The 15,195-nt window shown below is 43.3% G+C and overlaps 2 long non-coding RNA genes across 3 annotated transcripts in view; one reads left to right on the plus strand and one right to left on the minus strand.

The window, feature by feature from the left end:
* The window catches only part of LOC309344023, a 40,241-nt gene extending 32,311 nt beyond the window's left edge, over positions 1-7,930 (minus strand). For both annotated transcript variants that reach the window (XR_014157547.1, XR_014157548.1), the window contains exon 1: positions 7,863-7,930. This is a non-coding gene — a long non-coding RNA (uncharacterized lncRNA). The remainder of the gene's footprint in view (positions 1-7,862) is intronic.
* Positions 1-15,195, plus strand: part of LOC309344064 — a 207,222-nt gene that overhangs the window by 43,924 nt on the left and 148,103 nt on the right. The gene's annotated exons all lie outside the window — the stretch shown is intronic.

Genomic DNA, 15,195 nt, shown 5'->3' on the forward strand with positions numbered 1-15,195 from the left:
ATATTGAAATTATTTGATGTGTTTTAAACTGTGTTTGTTTTGTTTTGTTAGTTTAATGTGTGTGTTTTTTTGTATTGTATTGTATTGTATTGTATTGTATTGTATTGTATTGTATTGTATTGTTTTTATTTTTTGTAGTGTTTAAATTGTTGAAAAAGGTAATTGTCAGAGCCACCCTGGGTCCCAGCTCACAAGAGACCAAAGTCCAGTCCAAGCTATATACAAAAGGTTTTATTGAAGATCATTGTCGTCATTACATCCAAACTCCGTGGCTCCGCATCTGTTACCCTTAGATGTTAGAAGTCCCCTCTGAGTCCGTCCCTCCCCTGCACCAATTTAAGAGGCTTGTGCTGCTCCACCTTTTCCTCTCTTTCCTTTTCCGCAGGGTCTTCCTGCCCCCCTGTGTTCCCTCCTTCCGGGACTCCCCAGAGGCTGAGTCTTCTCCTGCCTGCTCCCCCCTCCTTCGTGCTTTGGCACCAGGCTCCTCCCCAGAGCTCTCCCCACTTCCGCGCGCCTCCACATTTGAACTTGGCGCGCGTACGTTGCTCCTGACCTTCCTTTCAACAGCCACACTGCTCCCGGTACTGCTTTCCGCCCCTTCCGGCAGGACGTCTTGCCCCGATCTCCTTCCCCCCTCTGCTCCTTGTTCTGTTCCTCCCGACACACTGGTAACTCCACCCTCTTCACTCCGTTCCGGTGGAGAAGCCGGTCCCGATCTCCAACTCCCACTGGCGGTTCCCCCTACGTTCCCCTGCTCCTGACTGTTTCCCCCTTGGGCTCCCCTTGGCTTGACCAGGGGGGCTCCCTTTTGGGAATCCTCCGATTCACTGGACGGACTCATGGACCATCTCGGGTCATTGTCGTCCTCTTCCTCGTCAGCCTGGAATCCTTCTCCCTCACTCTCGGTCTCCTCCCTCCTCTGCGCCTCTCTCCCTGAACCCCTGACAGTAATAAATATTTTTTTTAAAAAAAAAAAAGGAATAGAAATTACGTAAGTGAATATAAGCAGTAGTTGAAATCATGCTTCTTCTTCTTTTTTAATCCACAAACGTTACCGAAATAGTTGTTACCGAATTTTCTGCATGGCTTTAGATGCTTCCCTTTTATTGAAATGCATTGAAGTTAATGGTATTGATTTCATCCTCCATGGATAGTGAGACAAATAATATAGGTTTTATTGGAAGCAGAATGAAAATCCTCCCCCCCCCCAACGTCCCTATTCCTAAGTGGAGTACAAGGTTTGGTCAGAGATGCATCTAAGCTATATTGTCCCATTCTACCCACTGACATAAAATCCAAAGTTGTTGAGGTTTGGGGGCAAAATTGCAAAAAAAAAGCACTATTTATATGCACTGCCGACAACTAGAGACAGATGACATTTCCAGATAGACTTGGGGACTGCCATCTGCTCTCCATTTCTAGAAATTATGCCTTTGAACTCAAAGATTTTCCCTACAGCTCTCTGAGGCACAACAATATAGGCCCCTCTCAGCATTGAAACCTGTATTGCAGACCCTCCAAGTGTCTCTATTTTCAAGGACAGTCCTGGATTTACAGAAGCCATTCTGGTTTCTGATTTGATCCCGGAATGTCCCGCTTTTCCTTAGGATATCCCTATTTTCATTGGAGGACTGTTGGAGGGTATGGAGTTATGAAACCTCTGAGCCAAGGAGATAAGTAACTATACAACCTATAGATGACATGTGAAGGCAACCCCGTATAGGGATGGTTTTTTAATGTCTTATTGTGTTTTTATATATGTTGGGAGCCACTACAGTGGCTGGGGAACCCAGTCAGATGGGTGGGATATAAAAAATAAAATTACTATTATTATTATTATGGAATAGGACGTCCCTGTTTTCATCAGAGAAATGTTGGAGCGTATGGTATTGTCACACAAAATCTGGCCTTGGCTTTTAAGTTCATCATGGGGCAGGGAGATTAGTTTAGCAAAATACAAAACGAGAGAAAGCCATATGAGAGGATCAGTCTATTGTGGCAGATATTAATTTAGAGGTGAGAAGAGCTATGAAAAAAGATGATGTTACAGGTCAGAGGGAACAGGAGAGTCTTTTCTGTAGGCCAATTACAAGCATTTCCTGCTTTCTGTGTCACCCTGCTGCATGTAAAACTAGGAGACTCCATGTAAACACTTCATTATTTTCTAGAACTCCTTCTTTGACCTTTTTAATCTCTGACAGGCTCCGAGTGCCTTTTAGGACTAATCTTTAGAGTTCTTCTTCAGGTGGTAGGAATCTTTAGACGGAGAATATTAACTTTACTAGCAAACAACGGCAGAGACTCAGCCAGCATGGATTCCATGGCAAACAGAACCTGCTGGAAATTCCCTCTTTTATAAAATGGTTAAATATATGGGAGACTTGTGCTCCTTTCCCTCAAGGCTAGTGGCATAACCGGATCTGGGAGGAAATTAACTAGGACCAATGAACAATAATGAATGGGGTTTCTTCGGCTATGTTCAAAGTAAGAGGAAGAACAAGCAAGTGGTAGGTCCTCTGTATGGTGAACATGGAGAAATGCTCTTGGGAGACAGAGAAAAGGCGGAACTACTCAACACCTACTTTGCCTCTGTCTTCACCCAAAAAGAAAGTGATACCCAACTGGGTGATAAGAGATTAATTGATGTAAGGAGGGATCCGCAGCCCAAGATAGGAAAAGAGGTAGTAAGGGAACACCCAGCTACTCTAAATGAATTCAGATCTCCAAAGCCTGATGAGCAACATCCAAGAGTACTAAAGGAGCTTGCTGGTGTAATTCAGAGCCTTTGTCTGTTATCTTTGAGAATTCTTGGAGAACAGGTGAGGTCTCTACAGACTAGAGGCAGGCAAATATTGTCCCCCTCTCCAAAAATGGGAAAAATGAAGACCCAGATAACTACTGACTGGTGAGCTTGACATCGATACCAGGGAAGGTCCTAGAACAGATAATTCAACAGTTGGTCTGTGAACATTTAGAAAAGGATGCATGATTACTAAGACCCAGCATGGGTTTCTCAAAAATAAGTCATGCCAGACCAATCTAATTTATTTTTTCGATGGAGTTACAAACTTGGTGGATCAGGGAAATGCTGTGGACATAGTGTATCTTGATTTCAGTACAGCTTTTGACAAAGTAACCTATTATACTCTTGCGAGGAAGCTGGTAAAATGTGAGTTGAATGAGGTAGGTGGATTGTGGCTGGTTGACTGACCAAACCCAAAGAGCACTCATTAATGGTTCCTCGTCTTCCTGGGGGGAAATGGGGTGCCACAGGGTTCTGTCCTGGGCCCGTTGTTGTTCAACATCTTTATAAATGACTTGGATGAAGGAATTGAGGGGATGCTTATCCAATTTGCAAGTGACACCAAACTGAGAGGGGTAGCTAATGCTGCAGAAAACAGAATCAGAATTCAAGATAATCTTAACAGATTGGAGAACTGGGTGCAAGCTAACAAAATGTATTTCAGTAGGGACAAATGTAAGGTTCTGCACTTAGTCTGGAAGAACTAGATGAACAAATATAGGGTGAGGGACATCTGGCTTACTAGCAGTACAAGTGAAAAGGATCAAGGGGTCTTGGTGGACCACAAGCTTCACATGAGTCAACAGTGTAATGCAGCAACAACAAAAAAGCTAATGCTTTTCTAGGCTGCAACAACAGAAGTATAGTATCCAGATCAAGGGAAGTAATAGTACCACTCTATTCTGCCTAAGTCAGGCCACACTTGGAATACTGTGTCCAGTTCTGGGCACCACAATTTAAGAAGGATGTTGACAAGCTGGAACATGTGCAAAGGAGGGCAACCAAGATGATTAAGGGTTTGGAAACAAAACTTTATGAGTTTTGAGCTGGGTATGTTTAGCCTGGAAAAGAGGAAACTGAGAGGAGATAGGATTTGTTGTTGTTGTTTAGTCGTTTAGTCGTGTCCAGCTCTTCGTGACCCCATGGACCAGAGCATGCCAGGCACTCCTGTCTTCCACTGCCTCCCGCACTTTGGTCAAACTCATGCTGGTAGCTTCGAGAACACTGCCCAGCCATCTCATCCTCTGTCATCCCCTTCTCCTTGTGCCCTCCATCTTTCCCAACATCAGGGTCTTTTCCAGGGAGTCTTCTCTTCTCATGAGGTGGCCAAAGTATTGGAGTCTCAGCTTCAGGATCTGTCCTTCCAGTGAGCACTCAGGGCTGATTTCCTTAACAATGGATAGGTTTGATCTTCTTGCAGTCCATGGGACTCTAAAGAGTCTCCTCCAGCACCATAATTCAAAAGCATCAATTCTTCAGTGATCAGCCTTCTTTATGGTCCAGCTCACACTTCCATACATCACTACTGGGAAAACCATAGCTTTAACTATACGGACCTTTGTTGGCAAGGTGATGTCTCTGCTTTTTAAGATGCTGTCTAGATATGATAGCCATCTTCAAATATCTTAAGGGCTGTCACATGGAGGAGGGAGCATGCTTGTTTTCTCCTGCTCTGGAGGGTAGGACTCGAACCAAAGGCTTCAAGTTGCAAGAAAGGAGATTCTGAATAAACATTCGAAAAAACTTTCTGACAGTAAGAACTGTTCAGCAGTGGAACAGACTCCCATGCGAGGTGGTGGACTCTCCTTCCTTGGCGGTTTTTAAACAGAGGCCATCTCTGTCATGGATGCTTTAGCTGAGATTCCTGTATTGCAGGGGGTTGGACTAGATGCGCCTTGGGGTCCCTTCCAACTCTAAGATTCCATGATTCTATTATCATCATTATGCAGCAAATGCCACAAGTATTAATGAGAAAGGAACAATGATCGGTTCTCAGTCCTTTATGCAATGACATCTGTTCCCCCAAGAGATGTGCATTTGCTGAGAACGGCCAAGCTGTTTATCCCGGCCGCTTCTTCTGCCCCTTTTCAACGAGAAGTACAGGGCAGGACAGGAAGCCAGGACATAGCTGGGAATGAAAGCTTTCAATCAGATGAGAGGAGCAGAGAGGAACGGATGCTTTTCACAGGGGGAGCTCAGTCAGATTCCAGTTGCAAGAGTGCAAGGTCTTTCCAGGGCTGTCTGCATTCTTTCATCATCATTAAAGCTCTGTGATTATATGCTTTTGATTTTAAAATTACACAATACAAAATCCAAGCGATAAGAGTGTAATTTAGAACAAAGGAAGGCAGAGGAAAAGCTATAATTAAAGATACACACAAATGCTAAAAACACTGCATAGAAAAACACTGTAGCAAGGCACAAATTCATGTAATGTGAGCAGGAGAGGGCATGTAACAGACGGGTGCCCTTAATATGAAGCTCTGAATTTCACAAGCATGTTCCATAGTATGTGGCCGTTGCTATGGTAACTACCTTTATTTTCTGAATCTGTACAGATGTGTGCAATTCATGAACTTACGGCCTGTGAATTATTGCTTTCTGGGGGGGAGGGGAGTATCAATAACTTATGAAGCTTTTTTTTTTTTTAAGGAAATCACTTCACGATTCCTCTGAGGGGTGTGGGGCAATTGTACCTGTTTAAAGACAACAGAGATCAGAAATCTGCATGCAGGCTGCAGAGGAGAAAATGAAATGAAGACATTTAAGTGAAATTACCGCAGCTGCAATTCTACACACACCTGGAGTAAGTGCCAGGGAATTCAGTGTGAATTACTTCTGAGTAGACATGTATAGGATTGGGCTGCCTGCATTCTATTACATTTCATAGGACTGTTGGCCATCCTACTGGGGAAAGTAGAAAAACAAACATGAGAGAATCATACTTTTAACACAAACAAACGCATTTGTTGCAAGAAAGCTAACTATCAGAGTCATGTCACATGAAATGCTATTTGCAGCAGAAACATTAACTAGTGATTTTTGTTTTTAAAATGTGCAAAACCTGTTAGGAAAAAATATTGTTTTTTTAAATGCACACACACATACAATTACACACTGATTGAGGGCAGAACTCAGCCAGGTTAAGCCTATTAAAACCCCACAGGGAGATCTTTAAGTGTGTGCTTAACTCTTTCATTTAAAGTGTTTATATATGTCTGGATCAGGCCCTTGGTGCGTTTTGTGACATTGTTTGCAAAAAAAAAAGTAAAGCATTTTAAAGGAAATCCCTTGGTATTTCAACTACATGTTCTACCTGCGCTTAAGGGGAGGGGAGTGTAGAATTTGTTTTGGTGTGTGTGTGAGAGTGTGAGTGTGAGTGTGTGTGTGTGTGTGTGAGAGAGAGAGAGAGAGAGAGAGAGAGAGAGAGAGAGAGAGAGTGCGAGAGAGAGAAAAAGAGAGAGAGAGAGTCTAAAATCCACATGTGAATATTTGAATGCTCATTTCAGCAAATATCCCATTAGGTTTAATGGAAATCTAGGCTTAGGAAAAGAAATTATTACAGTGTATAAATAGATGGAAATCACAGGTATGCAGTAAAAATCTGTACCAAAATTAAGTTGGTGGGGGAAATGTCAAAATGTATAATTTGCTTTCGTAGGGCTTTAAAAAAAACAACACGCATACAGCCTCCAAACACAATCCTGCCAAAGTTAAAGACTTTTTTTAAAGTCTCATTGGTTTTTATAGCAAATTAAACTACATGCTTTGTTCTTTCCTGTGGAAACTCATGGGATTCTAAAGTGCATAACTTGGTGGAAGTGTGCCCAAAATGTGTGTGTTTTTTAAAGAAAAGTTGCAAAATGTTTTGTAGCAGAATGCATTTAAACAAAAAAAACCCAGAATACTCTGGGCACATTCCACCAAACACTAATGTGCAATCTTCACTTCACTGTGTTTATGTTGGCTGTCTATGCAACTCAAAAGAAATTTGACACCAGCAGTAACTTCCCCATCATATAATGTTTTGAGGGTCAGTTCAGAGCATCAGTTTCCCCTTATTCACGCAATACATTTGAGTTGCTGCAGGGTCAAATAAATACAGCAAATTCTACTTGTATATGCAGGTATTCAAGGAGAAGCCTCTCACCCTGATATGCCACACTTCCGGATCAGGACTTCTAGAATGGCACCCCATGAGCCATGGGATGGAAATGTTGTCCTTGCATTGTGTGGACATGGAAGTGCTTTCATGAAGAGGGATAGAGACTGCTACCAATGTACTCTCAAAGGCTAGATTTTTGGTAGCTTCCCAGTCCATCCCAGACTGGAGTCAAGCAGACAACTTTCATTCAAGCACCTAGATTGGGAGCTAAAGATCTTGGAAAGTAGGTCCATACCCCAAAAGGATTCTGGGCTTGGTTTCTTTACACAAACAGCTTCCCTTGCTGTGCTCAGATATATTCTTTTGAAGCTGATGGGCTTTAAAAAGCAGTGTCGGCACTCCAGACTTTTAGTATTTTGCAGAAGGGATCTCAGCACGTCCCAGAATTTTAGGTTTGTGCAACTGGATCAGATTCTAGTGATCTGATGCCCTAGTGCAAAAAAGGAAGCCAAATGTGGATTCTTCACCCACACTATCCCAAAGCAAATATACCCCTTGAGGAGTGTAGCAGGGGGAGAAAAGGGTTAAAATTCCACTCTGTGCCCACTGCAATTTTAATCGTTTTCAGCCACCCCACCCCAGATGCTATTTGCATTTAAAAAACAGCAACTGCCCATTAAATGCAACAACAAATTGTGGTTTGGCCCTAATTTTGTCATGGATTTAGGCCCTCGTATTCCAGGGATTAAATACACACTTGCACTGTCAGAAGGTAACAGCAGGGAAAATGAGAGAGTAAGTTTTAATGGTGGAATAAGGAGATGGTGATGAAGGTGGGGGGGGTTCCGTCATAGTTTGGCGAAGACTGTTACATTCGTCACTGATATTATTACAAATCATAACTGTGTGTTATTTATTCAAGTCATTATTAGAAAGATATAAGTTATCGCTTACTGCCAATTCCATCAAGGGCAAAGAATACTGTTGGTAAGAAGATTTCTTCCTTTCTGCCTTGCTGTTTCTGCAAGAATTACATAAATTACATTTAAGTCATTGGATAATTATGAACTTTCTTCTCCTTTATATTTATATGGAATATTGATTGAATTGCACACTGTGCTTTTACAATAAAGTGCTCTCTCCCTTTTTTTAACGTTGGTTCCTTTGTTCATCCAAAAGGAAACTGACAGTTATCCTTTTATAAGCTATTCTAAGAACATTTTCCCTTCTTTGAAACTGATTGATGCACTCTTTTAAATGTTCCTGCAAATATCTTTTGAATTTAAGTTTCTGCATAATGTAATAAGATAAAAAGAATTCTATACTTCAACAAGAGACATTACAAAGCAACCGGAGACATTATCAAGAGCATTAACAACCTCCTAATAGCAATAAAACCTTTTAACTGTCTGATGTTGAACATGCTCCCACCAAACCACCACATATTATGGTAATTGGCTCCAATTTCTGAATCTTTCATTGCAAAGTTACAAGTGAGGTAGGAACTGAGAAGTAAACCTAAATCCACAGCCTTGCCAGTTTATCCCTACCCACCTAACTCGTTCCTTCCCTACAAACCACACACCATTATAATGTTGTTTATGATGTGTGGGATCAGCATCCCTCTGTCTTCAGGCAGCAGCCCTCCTGTCCTGTTACAGAAGCTGTTATACAACATTTCGTTCTCCAAATGAGTTCTAAAAATAATTCATGTTATTTTCCTCGTCAAAATCTATCATAACAACTCCAGTTGTCGCCTGCTGATCATCATTGGAAAAGGAAACTTTTACGCTATTTTTGTTATCAATTTTCTGTATTTAACCTTCCCTCTAACCGAGCCAAAGTTTAGTTTCTAGTTTGAGGCTGTGCTAATTGCATGAAGAGAAGTAGCAAAAGAGCAGAATGGTTTTTTAAAAAATAAAATAAAAAATCTGCAAAGTTTGTTCAACCCTATGAAAGCACATGAAAAAGCAGAGATTTCTTGTTTGAAGGCAAAATGAGGTTTAATGGCAATGTCAGCACAAACACTTAACCTTGGGTTTACTTCCCATTTAATGTTGCGAATTCAGATAAATTGTCTATTGTGCAGCAAAGTTCTTTAGAGCCTGACAACTGCACACTGGTTACTTGACTCTCCTCTTAGTGTTGCTGATCTAGCAGCATCTAGCTTTCTAGATGTCTTCCTTGCTTTACTATAATGGTCAGTTTCACGTGTGATACATGGTTTGATTACTGAACAGCTCATGACTTGCAGCTGCAAACTGCCTCCGCTTGAAAAGCACTGAGGTTTGAGGTGCCACAAGAAGATCTGACCGTTCTCCCTGCAATGCGAAGTCTGCTTTAGGATTATAAAATTTATGTTTCACTTCTCACTTTTAAAATCCCAAAGTCATTTATTACCAAGAAGAGAAAATATTGTGATAAAATCATGGAAGCGTATGCAGAACACATTTAACAATATAATATCATATCACTTGCAGCACCCAAATGTCCAGGAAAACCAAAATGTGTTTTCCTGGCACCAAAATGATAACAAGGTTTGGGTCAGGCTGGCCTCCCTTGGGAGTGCATTCCATAATGGGGGAGCTGCTACAGAGAAGGCCCTTTCTCTCATTGCCACCTCCAGATTTCCCTCAGAGGTGCCATGTTGGGAAAGGCTAGCCCATTTGGGGTGACTCATCCACATATGAGGAGCACAAGTTGACGAGCATGCATGTGCAAACCAGCCCTCCATCAGATTTGGGCTAAAGAGTTTGAGGTGCTAAGAAAGAAAGCACAAAGGAAGACTAAGTGGAGTAATTATTTCAAAGCAAAGAATATGCATACAGTGGTACCTCGGGTTAAGAACTTAATTCGTTCTGGAGGTCCATTCTTAACCTGAAACTGTTCTTAACCTGAGGTACCACTTTAGCTAATGGGGCCTCCTGCCACCGCCACACGATTTCTGTTCTCATCCTGAAGCAAAGTTCTTAACCTGAGGTACTATTTCTGGGTTAGCAGAGTCTGTAACCTAAAGCGTCTGTAACCCAAGGTACCACTGAACTGTTGATACATCATCACTCAGATCCAAATTAAAAATGGGATGCGGGTGGCACTGTGGTGTAAACCACTGAGCTTCTTGGGCTTGCCGATTGGAAGGTCGGCGGTTCAAATCCCCGCGACGGGGTGAGCTCCTGTTGCTCAGTCCCTGCTCCTGCCAACCTAGCAGTTCGAAAGAACGTCAAAGTGCAAGTAGATAAATAGGTATCGCTCCAGCGGGAAGGTAAATGGCGTTTCTGTGCACTGCTCTGGTTTGCCAGAAGCGGCTTAGTCATGCTGGCCACATGACCCAGAAAAACTGTCTGCGGACAAATGTCAGCTCCCTCAGCCAGTAAAGCGAGATGAGTGCCGCAACCCCAGAGTCATTCACAACTGGACTTAACTGTCAGGGGTCCTTTACCTTTACCTTTACCTTTTTAGGGCCGTACAAACAGTCCTCTTCATTCCTGCTTCTGGATTCTGGATTCTGGATTCTGGAACTGTTTCTGGATTCCCACCTCCCATCATCCCTGACTTTTGGCCCTCCTGGTTGGGGCTGGTAGAGTCCAACAATATCCAGGGAGCCGCAGGTCCCCCACATCTGAGGAAGTGCTGAACATATCCATATTTTACACCCAGAGAGCAAGGCTCTTCTAGCAACAAACTGGACAAGACAATGTTCTGGGGTTTTAAAATTAGCCACAACTTCATTGATTCCAAATGTAGGTAGGATTTGGCTTGGCATTGCATGTAAATTCCTCTTAGCCTCCCTGGTGAGGGGCTGAGGGATGAACAGGGTTGAGCCTAGGGTAATTAGTCATCCGCATCACACTCAGATCACGCTCCCAAGCCACTGAAGGCAGCTCTACAACTTGGCTTTTGGACAGAGACTTCCATCTAGACCCCTCTGCTGGGGCTCTCTGTGAACACACACTCCTCTGAGGTACCATAGGTTTCCTTAACTTCTTATGAGGGGAGCAGGGGTGGACTTTGGTAATACGGTGCCCTCAGCAGGGACAAAAATTGGCACCACCCTAAATCCAGCACTGAGGGGAGAACTTCTGTATTCTGAGAAGCCACAGATATGAAAAATGATGGGCAGCAGCATCTCAGTGGGTTTGTTCTTCACACCTAGATCATGCCACCATCGATGCTGCTTGAGCGGAGCCTACTCTGCAGCGTCCTAAGCAAAATGACAAATCCCATGTGGCTACAAAGGAATTATACACATACTTCTTCCTGAGAGCCAGTGTGGTGTAGTGGTTAAGAGCAGTAGTCTTGTAATCTGGGGAACCGGGTTCGCGTCTCCGCTCCTCCACATGAAGCTGCTGGGTGACCTTGGGCCAGTCACACTTCTTTGAAGTCTCTCAGCCCCACTCACCTCACAGAGTGTTTGTTGTGGGGGAGGAAGGGAAAGGAGAATGTTAGCCGCTTTGAGACTCCTGAAGGGGAGTGAAAGGCGGGATATCAAATCCAAACTCTTCTTCTTCTTCTTCTCTTCCTCAAAGGGGATTCCGTATTTTGAGAATGAAATTCCCAGATCGCTATGTATTTAGCAGATTTGAGGGGATTCCCAACCTGCAGATGCAATCAATAAATCAGCGGGGTGGGGAGAAAGGACCGTATTCCGTACGTTTCCAAAACTGAGAAGGTAAACAATCCCTTCACTACAAATGGCTCCTGTAAAAATTTACATCAGGTGAATGTGGTTCACCCCCCCCCCCAAAAAAAAGCCACCCTTGGGAGTCTTCCGAGTCTAATGAGGCCCAGGGCCCAGAGGTTCCCCGCCAGTACTGTAAATTAAATGCTGCAGCCCATTAACACTCTCATTATTAAGATTCTTTAAAGAGAGCCTTTGCAGTGCTCCAGCAGCTTGGTATACAATTAAGAGATAGCTCTTGTCATGAGCCCAAACATTGTCAGAGCTTACAATTAACTGACCTCTTTGTAACCGCTCCCGATGAAATAACAAAGCTTAAGAAAAGGGAAAGTCGCACAGTTTGTAGAGTGCCATTACTCAGATATTCTGTGTGCATGTGTGTTGCTTGCTAGTAGCAGCTGTGGCAACAATATTAACTATTACGTGTTTGTTGCTCTTTTAAAAAACACCTCTGTATTAAACATATCCAAGTCACACTTGGTAATGAGCACGGCTTTATTTTCAATAAAATGAAATGGTATTTTGAGTTGCTACAGATTGATTTTCTATAGTCATTCGAATGAAATATGCACCATGTTTTTCCTTGCTGGCAGCTAGCCTTATCCAATGGGCTCAGGTCTCTCGGATTTGTAAAATACTCTTCATGCGTTATAAAGCCCTGGATGCAGAGCTGAAGGAAGAAGAGGAGGAGGAAGAGGAGGAGGAGCAGGAGGAAGAAGATGAAGAAGAAGCAGTCAAAAATAATTGGTGTCAAGTTATCTTTAATATTACTGTATTACATTGTTCACCAGCGTACAGGCACTTTCTATTCACTTCGAGTTACAAAGTGCAAGCTGTCTTCAGTAGTGTCATTATAATTAATTTCACAGTGGCATTTTGAAAGCCCAAACTTTAAAACGCACACACACACACACACCAAAGTCAAAGACATTGCATGCCTTTTATAAGTAAGCAGCAGTAAAGTCACACACAAAAAAACACCTTCACAAGCCAGGTAGCAATCTTTAATATATACCCAAGATTAAATCATATTGAGGGAGGCTTTTTAAGAAATAAATAAAGAAGGGGGAAGAATAAGGACTGGCGTTATTTTTCTCCTGTAAACACAATAAGGTGCAGATTATAGATAAGACCGAACATGGGCTAAGCCTTTAAAAACAGCTTGTCGGCTTTATCATGCAAGTTTTAGTCACGGTATTAGTGCCTAAGACTTTTTAAAAAGACGTCATGGGAGGCACTTTGAAATTAATTAAAAGCCTTCATTCATTTGTTTGGGAAAGATAAACTTTATTCATGGGGAAATAACCCTGACACACTTCCCTGCCCGCCATAGTTTTCAAGCAAAAATTAGACACTGCCGGTAATATCTTAGTATTCCTTTTCCTTGGGGTATGACATACAGCTATACAGGGTATGAAGATTTCTGAAGGAAGTATTTATTACTGGTACATCCAAAAGATTTCATGTATTGCATCAGAAAGGCTTGATCGACACCAGAATGATCTGTCAGTTTGTTCTTCTAATTTTTAAAAAAATATATATTATTATTATTTTTAAAGGTGCTTGCTTCAGAAGTTCAACAGCAGCCCCTAGTGGAAGCCAGGAGTACTGCTGGTCTGGTCCTTTTCAATACAAACCCACCCCACAGAACCTAGCAGCTTGCAAAAACCAATGGCAATTGTGAAACCAAGTACCCTAGAGAGACTGCATTAAAAAGGCAAATTCTGCTTGTGCACTCGCTGTGGCCTGCATGAACCGCTGCTGCTGGCATGTCACAGTCAGAATGCGACCTCCAGGACATTGAAAACGCTGGCCTTTGTCATGGTAATCATTGCAAATTTCAGCCGCTGTCACTCCGAGGGGGGAGTAGGAGAGAGACACAGCCAACAATATACATCTGTCTGGACTGTCACATTCATTTTATGCATGAAGTCTAATAATTACCCACTGAATAATACCAGGGGGTGGAGGTGGGGGGGCAGGGAGGGAAGCACTTCGGAATAATGTTCAGCGTGGCTTAAGTCAAAGCAAGAAACAGCACAAGCATGAGCCTATTATGAACCTTTTGCTGCACACCTATTATTATGATGAGTTCTGCCTTACATTCCCGCAAACGGAAGACACAAAACAACCCTTGTGTGGAGGGGGGAAGTTTGTTTGAGCCTTTCACACCCCTGAACGGCAGGTCACAGCAGCGTTCAAATGCTATGAAAGTTGTGGCAGCAGAAGTTACCCTATCTCCTTCGCTACTTACATTGCAGCCATTTATTTATTTTTAAAGGTCCCATAGATGGAGAAAAAAAATCCTCACCAGTTCCGGTTAACTGACTGCAATTCCATATTGTTCATTAAGACACCGTAGTAACTATAGATGCTCTACTGGCAAAAACAGTGTTATAACTTTTTGGAAGGCTAATTCGGGATGCCATGTGTCCTCTTTTCCCAGGACACGTCCTCTTTTGCATCGGTATGTAAAATGAGAGTCGTCATAGCGATTCATAGTTAAAAGCAGTAGTCAGCAAATGTGTCCTCTTTTTTGCTCTTCAAAATATGGCAAGCCTAGCGTCCATTTTAGGGGGGGTGAGGAGGAATTGACTTCTTTGGCAGTTACTGCTTCTTGTCTTCACAAGTCCACTTGGTTTTTCAACGTAAGGGCTGGTGGGTGGCAACAAAATAATGTCTCTATCCAGAGTTATGAAATGTGCTTATTTTTGTACATGAATGAAGTTGCACCTATTGCTTTTAGTCAAAGGTTGTCAGGGCTGCCTCTAGGTCCCAGCTCACAGAGGACCAACGCCAGGCTGATATTATGTACAAAAGTCTTTATTGAAGTATAGTCTCCATTTTAAAGCCAGAGCGTGCAACCCTACGTCTAGACTCTAGATCGGCGAAGTCCTATCTGAATCACTTCCCCTTCCGCACCAGTTTAAGATCCTAGCCCTGCTCCACCTTCTGCGCTGCTCTCTCCTCCTCTGGGTCCTCCTGCCCTCTGGGACATTGCCCTTCCTGGACTCTTCCGACGCTGAGTCGCTTAGCTCCTCCCCTTGCCTCCGGCGTGCTTTAGGACCCGGTTCCCAATCCTCACTCTCTGCTGTCCCGCGCTCCTGTACATTTGAACTTGCTTCTCGCGCCAACCCAGTGACCTTTCTCCTAACCGTTACACTGCTTCTATCACTGCTTCCCTCTTCCGTGACACTGGCCAGATCTGACCTCCCCTCCATTGTACGACTCTCCGAGGAAGGCGTGGTCAGCTCTGCCTCGTCTTCTCTCCCTGGTGGGGGAAGTACTGGTCCCGATGCCTGGGACCCTTCCCCCCCACTCTGCTCTGGTGGGGAAGCTGGTCCTGATCTCCAACTACTACTCTGGGAGTCCCTGCTCCCCCCTTGCTCCTGGGGCGTTCCCCTTGGGACCCCCCTACCCCTGGCCACTGGCGCTCCCTTCTGTGAATCTTCCAATTCGCTGGAGAGGCTTATGGAATCCCTCGGACCACTGTCCCCTCCTACACTGCCCTCTGATTCCTCGCCCTCGCTCTCCATTTCCCATCTTCCCTGTGCCTCTGCTACTGAGCCCCTGACAAAGGTCTTTTAAAATAAATGATAAACAGAAAGA

This window comes from Podarcis erhardii (genome assembly GCF_964252035.2).
Source record: "Podarcis erhardii genome assembly, chromosome: 6".
Classification (NCBI taxonomy): domain Eukaryota; kingdom Metazoa; phylum Chordata; class Lepidosauria; order Squamata; family Lacertidae; genus Podarcis; species Podarcis erhardii.